The following is an 8368-nucleotide window of genomic DNA, read 5'->3' as shown; positions in this document are numbered from 1 at the left end:
GGGAGTTCTTGTTGGCTTGGCACCCAACATACCAAATTCTTCTAAAAGGTCTAATGTGTACTTACGTTAGCAAACTGCCAATCCTTTTGAATTGTGAGAAAATTTCAATCCTAGAAAGTACTTCAATCTACCTATATCCTTGATTTTAAACGTCTTATCTAAGACCTTTTTCACATTGCTGATTTCTTCAATGTCATTCCCAAAGAGGATGAGGTCGTCTACATAAACCAGAATTGTTGTAAATCCATCCCTGGTGGCTTTAGTAAAAAGAGAGTAATCGTGTTTTGACTGAACAAAGCCTTCTCTTTCTAGCACCCCACTCAACTTCAGGTTCTACATTCTACTTGCTTGTTTTAGTCCATATAAGATTCGTTCCAATTTGCACACTTTTTCTTTTGGAGCATCAAGACCCAGTGGTGCTTGCATGTAAACTTCTTTGGGTAAGTCTCCATGTAAGAACACTATGTTGACAACCAGCTAATGACAAAACCAGTTTCTACTCATGGCAACAACAAGTAATATTCGTAGAGTGGTCATCCTTACTATGGGGCTGAATGTGTTGAGAAAATTGAAGTCAGGCCTCTGAGTGAATCCCTACGCAACCAATCGCGCCTTATAGCGCTCTACTGTGCCATCAGGATTGTACTTTGTCTTGAAGATCCACTTGCAACCGATGGGTCTCTTCCCAGCTAGTAAATCAACTAGATTGCAAGTTCTATTGTTCTCAAGAGCCAAAAGTTCATCTTGAATGGCTATTCTCCAATATTCGTACACCACAACCTCTTGATAGGATTTCGGTTCGGGGTTGGATGAGAGATGTGGTGCGAAACTTTTATGATTCTGTGAAAGAGAATTATAATCTACTGTCTCAGAGAGTGGATACTTGTGTGTGGTTGGCACTTGGGCTTTGGTGGATGTAGCCATGATCATGCAATGATAATCCTGCAAATAAGAAGGGGGTCTTCTCTTTCTGGTGGTCTTTCTCGATGTTATATGTGTGTTTGGTGTAATCTCAGCCAGTTGTATATTTTCTGAATGTGCTAAAGATGTTTGTGAATCTTGTGTATCATGCAATGTTGTGCATGAAGTGCGTGAGTTGTGTAGGAGAAGGTATGAGATGTTCCATGATAACGTGTGGAGTATGTGTGGGAGTGTATGTCATATATTGTGGCTCAAGATAGATTACGAATAGATCAAGGTCAGTAATATTGTGAGATAGTATACATGTGTGTAATGCATGTTAGGAGCTTGAGTGATTGTCGTTGGACTTGTATAGAAAACGAAGCTCATAGGAAAACGATGCTCATAGAATTGTACATGTCTTGAAATAAAAAGTTCTTTAAAATTCAAGTCAAATAGAATGTATCTTTTGGTTCCTTATTTAAATTTCAAACATATACATTTTCTAGCTCTGCTATCTAATTTTCTTCGATTAGCAGTTAAAGTGGAAACATAAGCTAAACACCCAAACACCTTCAAAATTTTCAGATCAGGTAATTCATGAAACAAGATTTGAAATGAAGATTTTTCATGCAATTTCTTACTAGGCATTCGATTGATAAGATGGACAACATGGCTAGCAACAAAATGCCAAAAATTTTAGGAATATTGGATTGAAATATGAGGACTCTAGCTGTATTGAGAATAGTTTGATATTTCCTCTCAATAATATCATTTTGTTGTGGAGTCTCAACACAATTAATTTGATGCTGTATGTCTTTGGAATCAAAAAAAGATTTTAAGGTGAAACTCAAGTCCATTATCACTTTTTATGCATTTATAGTTTTTCCGAATTGAATTAGAATCAAATTAACAAAAGCTTGTAAGAGGGAACTTGCCTATGATTTGAGTTTCATAAAAAATATCTATATAAATTTACTTTTTTCATCCATAATGGTAAGAAAATACTTGCAACCATTAATAGAAAAAGTAGCAATGGGTCTCCATATATCCACATGAATAAGATCAAAGCAACATTTTATTTCTGTAACACTGTCAGGAAAAGACAATTTTTTTTATCTTGAAAAATGACAAGAATCACATGGTATAATGTCATTTTTATAATGAATGAATGGATGTAGTTTCTGAATGCTACGCATCCTATCTTGTGGCATGTGTCCTAATCTAAAATGTCACAAAACTTTTTTATTATTTGATCCATGTGCTATGTGTGATATGACTTGAGTTGGAGGAAAAACCAATTTTTGATTTGTAGGCAGTTTGAGCATGTAAAGTCCTTGATCCATCTCACCTGTGCCAATCATCTTTCAGGTATTCAAATTCTGAATCTCATACCTTGAGTCAGTTATAGAACACTTACAATACAGATTTTTAGTTAATTTTAAAACTAAAATGAGATTAAAATTGAGTGATGGAATATACAACACATTGGTGAGAAATAAGACTTTGGTGAAAATAATGGTGCTAATGATCTGTGTTGTAATTTGCGAGCCATTAGAAAGTTTAACTAAAATAGGATTGATGTGTATATAACTTACAAAATTTAATATGGTGTGTGTAACATGGTTAGTGGCTCCTGTGTTCATAATCCAAGATTTTGAAAAGAAAATTTTCATTGTAAACAAGGAAGAAATATGTTGAATAAGGAGTTGGGTTGGCACCTTGAAGTTGAGTGTCTTCTTGTTGGAGGATAGACATAAGGAGTTGTCTATTCAAGAGACAATATTATTGTAGAGCTAGTTGGATCTGCCAGTTGAGTTGAGTTTGAACTACTCTTGTCATCACATTTCTTTCTGCGGCCATGTTGATGCTAGTGCTTCTAGGTTGCTGCTTCATATGGGGAAGGAACTCGTGTTTTTGGTAGCAAACATCTACCAAGTGCCCAGCCTTATTGCAAAATGAGAAAATTTTAGGGTAACCTTTACCAAAACTACCTCGACCCCTCCCTCTATTGCTTCTTCCAGATCCACCCCTACCACGAGAATTGAATCTTGAATTTCTGTCATGACTAACAAAGCTATTAAAATTTGCAGCAGCTAGCACGATTTATGGATCATGTACATTTTCATCGGTCAAACTCAAATATTTTTTTTGTTGTGTGAGAAAAAGAAAAATATTTCATTAACATCTGGAAGAGGTTTAGCAAGCATAACTTGTGAACGAATGTAAAATCCGGTTAATGAATGATTAATTAACCCATAAATTAGAATTTGTAAAACCCGGTTAATTAATGATTAATTAACTCATAAATTAGAATTTATTCTAGAAAATTAAAAATGTGATTTTTATGACTTAATATGATAGAGAAAATTAAAACGAGAATTTTGATACCAATTTTAAGAAAATCGGCCCAAGATTGGAGCGAACGGGCCAAACCGGGCCAACCAGACCTATATTGGGCCCTTGGCCCAACCAAGCTCAACCTAAAACCCTTAAACAACACTCTCTCTCCTCTCTTAAACCCTACAACATGCTGAAAATTGGGAAGAATGGGGGAAGAACACTCTTCCAAAGTTCTAACTCTCACTTGATCTTCAAATCACCATAACTTTTGATCCGGAGCTCCGATTACCGCACCGTTTACGGCCATGCATTCATCGAAACAAGCTCTACAAAACCCATAAATTTGTTCTTGAGGTAAGCTACGATTTTAGTTCAGTTTCCTCAGCCCTTAAATTCGAATTTTTGGGTAAAAAGTGTTGAGATTTTAGACTCTTTGATGTTATAGGATCTAACTAGCTTGAAGAAGAGGCTTAATCTTGTCTCCTTGATCATTGGGTGTAGTAAGATTCTCAACCCTAGTAGAATTTTTTGGTTTATGATGTTTGGGTATTGAGTTGTTGTGTTTGGATGTGATAATTGTAGTTTAGGTAGTGTGTATGTGAATATTGAAATTTGATTGAAGTTTTGAAAAGTTTGGAAAAGAGCTTTGATGTGCTAAAAATCTGTTCTTGGAGGTGTTGAAGCTTTGAGAGCTTGTGAAAAAGTAATTTGGAGGTGTTTCGGGTTGAGCGGAGAATTGGCTAAGGTATGGTCTCGATTTCCTGTATCTAAAGTGTAATGTAGTGTGAAAACTTAGGCTAAAGGCGCTAAGATAGGATTTGAATTATTGATGTTGTTGAATAGTTGAGATGAATTGTGTGGTCATGTATGTAATTAATGAATATTGATGTTTTGATGGTATGATGCATGAGAGATATGCATGTTGTGATATATGCTTAATGATTGGTTGATGTTGAAGTGTGGGTGAAACCATGTTGATGGTGAGGATGATATTGATTGTATGTATTGATGGTTGATTGAAAATGGTATTGTTAGAAATTGGGATGAGGAAGGATATATGACATGATATTGTGTTTGAAATTGAGTTATTTGATTGAGATTGGTTAAAATGGTGGAATGGTGGATTATGATTTTCATAAAAATGTTAACATATAAGTTGAGGAGGCTTGAGGTTGTTTTTTGGCATGTTTTGGTTGGTTTTGAAAAGGGTTGAAATTGGTTTGTTTGAAAATGGAACCTTGTGGTTTTGTATGAAAATGTGATTTTTAGACTTACTTTGATGGAGTATAACTTGGTTTCTGGATCCCTGATTTGTGTCAAACTTATTTATAAATAAAATTGGATCCGAGATGTTTATGCCATTCGAAGAACGGATGGAAAATGATATGAAACGAAAGAGTTATGCCCGTCGGAAGTTTGGGGTTTGAAACTGGAATTCTGCAGCTTTTTAACTTAGTAAATTTTTTGGCAGGTCATGCTCCCACACGCACGCGTGGCCGACGCGCACGGGTCAAACTTAGATTTTTACTTCCCACGCGTGCGCCTGGCCGACACTTACGTGTTGATGTGTGGATGCAAGTGTCCAGTAGAAAATCCAGAGAGTTGCGCTGGTATTGTGCTGGTTTTGTGCGAGGAGCACAAAACGTACCCACGTGTACGCGTGGCTGACGCGCACGCGTCACTTAATCTCTCTGCTTCCCATGCGTGGGCATGGGCGACGCTCATGCGTCACTCTATGTTTTCAGCCTCCCACGCGTGCGCATGGGTGATGCGCACGCGTGGCACCATTTTAATCAAAAACTAATTTTTGAGTTTTCAAAGCCAAATTTCAGATTTCTAAGCCTCCGTTCTCACCCTTTATGTCCTGAATCCTTATAGTATACCTAGCAATGGGAAGGAGCTAGGAAATATGGTAACTTGTGGATGAAGTAAGGGGAGAATTAATGATGAATGATGATCAAAGATAATTGTATGAGACACGGAGGATGATAGTGGAAGTGCTTTATATGCCATGAGCCGAAGGGCTGTAATTGTTAATAAATTGGCTGGTTATGGATTGTATTATGAGCCGAATGGCTGAGTTATTGCAAAATTATGGCTGAGTTATTATTGAATTATGGCTGAGTATGATTGCATATATGCTTATTGAATGAGATGTGAATGTTTCACTTCCACTATCTGAGATACGAGTTTCCCTGTGTGAAAGCAGTGGCTAGCCACCACGTGTTCCAGGTGGAGACTCGATACTCTGCTGACTCTATGTCGTAAGTGTGGCCAGACACTGTGAAAGTTCCGGATGAGCTTGCCCCCGTGGATAAACACCAATGTGGGTGTTGTGAATATGTATTGATGATTATGATTGAGTATAACTCGAGTTGGGGATACACGACAGAGGGACAGTCCAATGGTTAGGTACCAAGACTTGTCGGGTTGGCTTTATAACCGACGGATGAGACTCATTAGCCACTAGGACAGGCATATATCATATGAATTATATGTGAATTGTTTGGAATGCCTAATTGACTGCATAATACTTGCTAATTGTCTAATTGCAGTATTTGCTTCCTATTTGTGCATTTCCTTGTTGATATAATTGTGTTTGTGATATCAAATTGCTGATGGCGGTTGGGAGGTTCGAAGGATTCAGAAAGGGGACTGTTAGTTAGACTGAAGATCTATATTTAGTTGCCCGTTCCATTTATGGTTTAGTCTGTTTATAAGTTTTGATTATCTGTTGGAAGTTCTAGGATTGCCTTCGGCTTTCCCAAGATATTACATGTTAGATATGTGGGTACTATTACCATACTGAGAACCTCCGGTTCTCACCCATGCGAATTTTGTGGTTTTCAGATGACTCCTCGTTGAGGCATGCTGGAGACTTCTGGATTAGCAAAGATCCTTAACTCTCGGGACTTTATTTTGGTTTTATGTACTTACTTAGATACTTATTATCTCCACTATATACATATATACGGTTTTGACTCCTCTTAGAGGTTGTTTTGGAGAACAGATTCTGTAACTTGTCTTTTGGGTTTCTTTTGGGTTATCCTACTCTATATATGTATGTATACTTTTATGCTCGTATCTTTGGCACTCTCTTGTTCATATACTCGCGTTAGTTTATCCCTTATCTGTTTCGTTACGTTATTGATGGGAGTGTTGCGCTTTTTGATTTGACGATTTTGTTTTACCCATTTTTTCTTCAAAGGCTCCTAGTTATAAACATTTTTCACACTACTATATATACTAAATTTTATTTTTATAGGTCGTAATACCTCGCCACTTCTGTTTTATGACTTAAGTATAAGACTCTGTGTGGTAAGGTGTTACAACGAACATTGTGATATTGCTCATTAAGTCTCCTAAGGAATCGAACAATATAGGTCTCCTTTTTCTGAATTCGAAGCTTTTCCAACCTACAAATACACGTGGATTCACATGCTACACAAAAGGGAATAGACTTAAAATTTTTAATTTCTTCCCAAATAGCCTTCAAGTTTGTAAAGTAATCAATGATGCTTGAATCTCCCTGCTTCAAAGAGAACAATTGTTCTTCCAGTTCTGCAATCTTAAAGATGTCACCTCGATACTAACGATGCCTCAAATCGTTCTAAATATCCACATCTACATCATTCCAAATAACACTTCAAAATTTCATTACTCAAGGATTGAAGAATCCATGTCACGAAAAAGGTATTACACTTGTCCCATGCTGAAAAATTGGGATCATCTACACTAGATTTTGGTAATGTACCAACCACAAATCCAAGCTTATTTTTAGATTTTAGCGCAATTAACATCGCTCTGGACAATTCATTGTAGTTTTTGGTATCCAATTTCACAGAAATAATTGAAACTCCAGAGTTTTTGTTTGGATGAAGAAAGAATACATTTGAGGGATCAAAAAGAGGACTTACACTGTTGCGATTTCAATTGTGATTGTAATTGCATGAGTTGATTGAGGAGATGATATAGAGTGTGAATATCAAATCCTGGGAAAGCACTGTTGCTGGAAATGGAGTCGGCCATAGAGTCACCGCGAAATTGAACAAATCTAAATCGTTCCTTTGCCTACTCGTTAATCGGAATCACTGTCTCGCACAATTGCAAGAAAAGGAGGCGATACACTCTCATCAATTTCTGTTGAATGAGTTGTGTGAAAGAAAAAAAGAGAGGAGAAGAAAGACTCACCACACCATAATAAAGCACTAAAATTTTAGGGACATAGCAACAATAAATAAAAAAGATGAAAAGGTTAACAAGAAGGAAAGAAAGAAACAAAAGCACACCAAAGGAGTGAATGNTACCGATTTGAGGAGGTTGTTTGGTGTATGATGTATCCGTTTCACAAGGCACGACAAAGTGCAAGGCTATGGTCATTGAATTGTTATTACATCTGTACATGTTTTGTTTGTCTTATTTAATGTTTTACACTATCTCTACGTACATTTTCTGATCTGTAAAACTATGCAAGTAATTTCTCATACATATGGTATATGGAAGAAAAATCTTGGAATAAAATTAGTAAAAATTGTATACTATTAATATACTTGTGTTGTGTAGATAATGTAGATGTGGATCCTTATTCTGTTATCTTATACACGACCCTTACGTTATAGTCTTATAGAAAACCACAATTAGAGTGTGGTGTTGGCTTGTCAAACTTTACTTAGTTAAGCTTTAAATACAAAATGTTACTATGATAAAAAGATATCGAAATTTGGTTCATTATTATAAAAAATAGGACTAAAGTTTCAAATCAAGAAAAGAAGGGTTCCTTTTAGATCTAGAACTAGAACAAGAATTATTACTATTATATATATAGCTCAATTGCTTGCCAGCTTAGGAGGCTCATTGGTGGTGGACAAAGAACAAGAAAAATGGGGAATGTACATCAATGGCATGGCCAAGTTGACCCACAAAGAAGCAGCAATAGATAAGGTAGACAAAAAAATTGTAATTTTATATGAAATTTAAAAAATAAATTAAATACGTAAAATATAAAATTGTTAAATTTAATACAAATTTTATAAAATTAATTGATTTATTTAAAATTATAATATTAAAAAATTTTAAAAATTAAATTAAGATTTTAATTATTATGACTAATACCAAATAAATAAAA

At 35.8% G+C, this 8368-nt stretch overlaps 1 long non-coding RNA gene across 1 annotated transcript; it reads right to left on the bottom strand.

The window, feature by feature from the left end:
* Window positions 6574-7512, bottom strand: LOC110265826. Its single transcript, XR_002352218.1, has 2 exons — window positions 7161-7512; window positions 6574-6867 (listed from the first exon to the last, which is right to left on the bottom strand). It is a non-coding gene; the product is annotated as an uncharacterized LOC110265826 (long non-coding RNA).

The sequence above is a fragment of the Arachis ipaensis genome, chromosome B08, assembly GCF_000816755.2.
Source record: "Arachis ipaensis cultivar K30076 chromosome B08, Araip1.1, whole genome shotgun sequence".
Taxonomy (NCBI): domain Eukaryota; kingdom Viridiplantae; phylum Streptophyta; class Magnoliopsida; order Fabales; family Fabaceae; genus Arachis; species Arachis ipaensis.
Note: the sequence above shows the minus strand (reverse complement) of the source record. Positions and strands in the feature narration are given on the sequence as shown.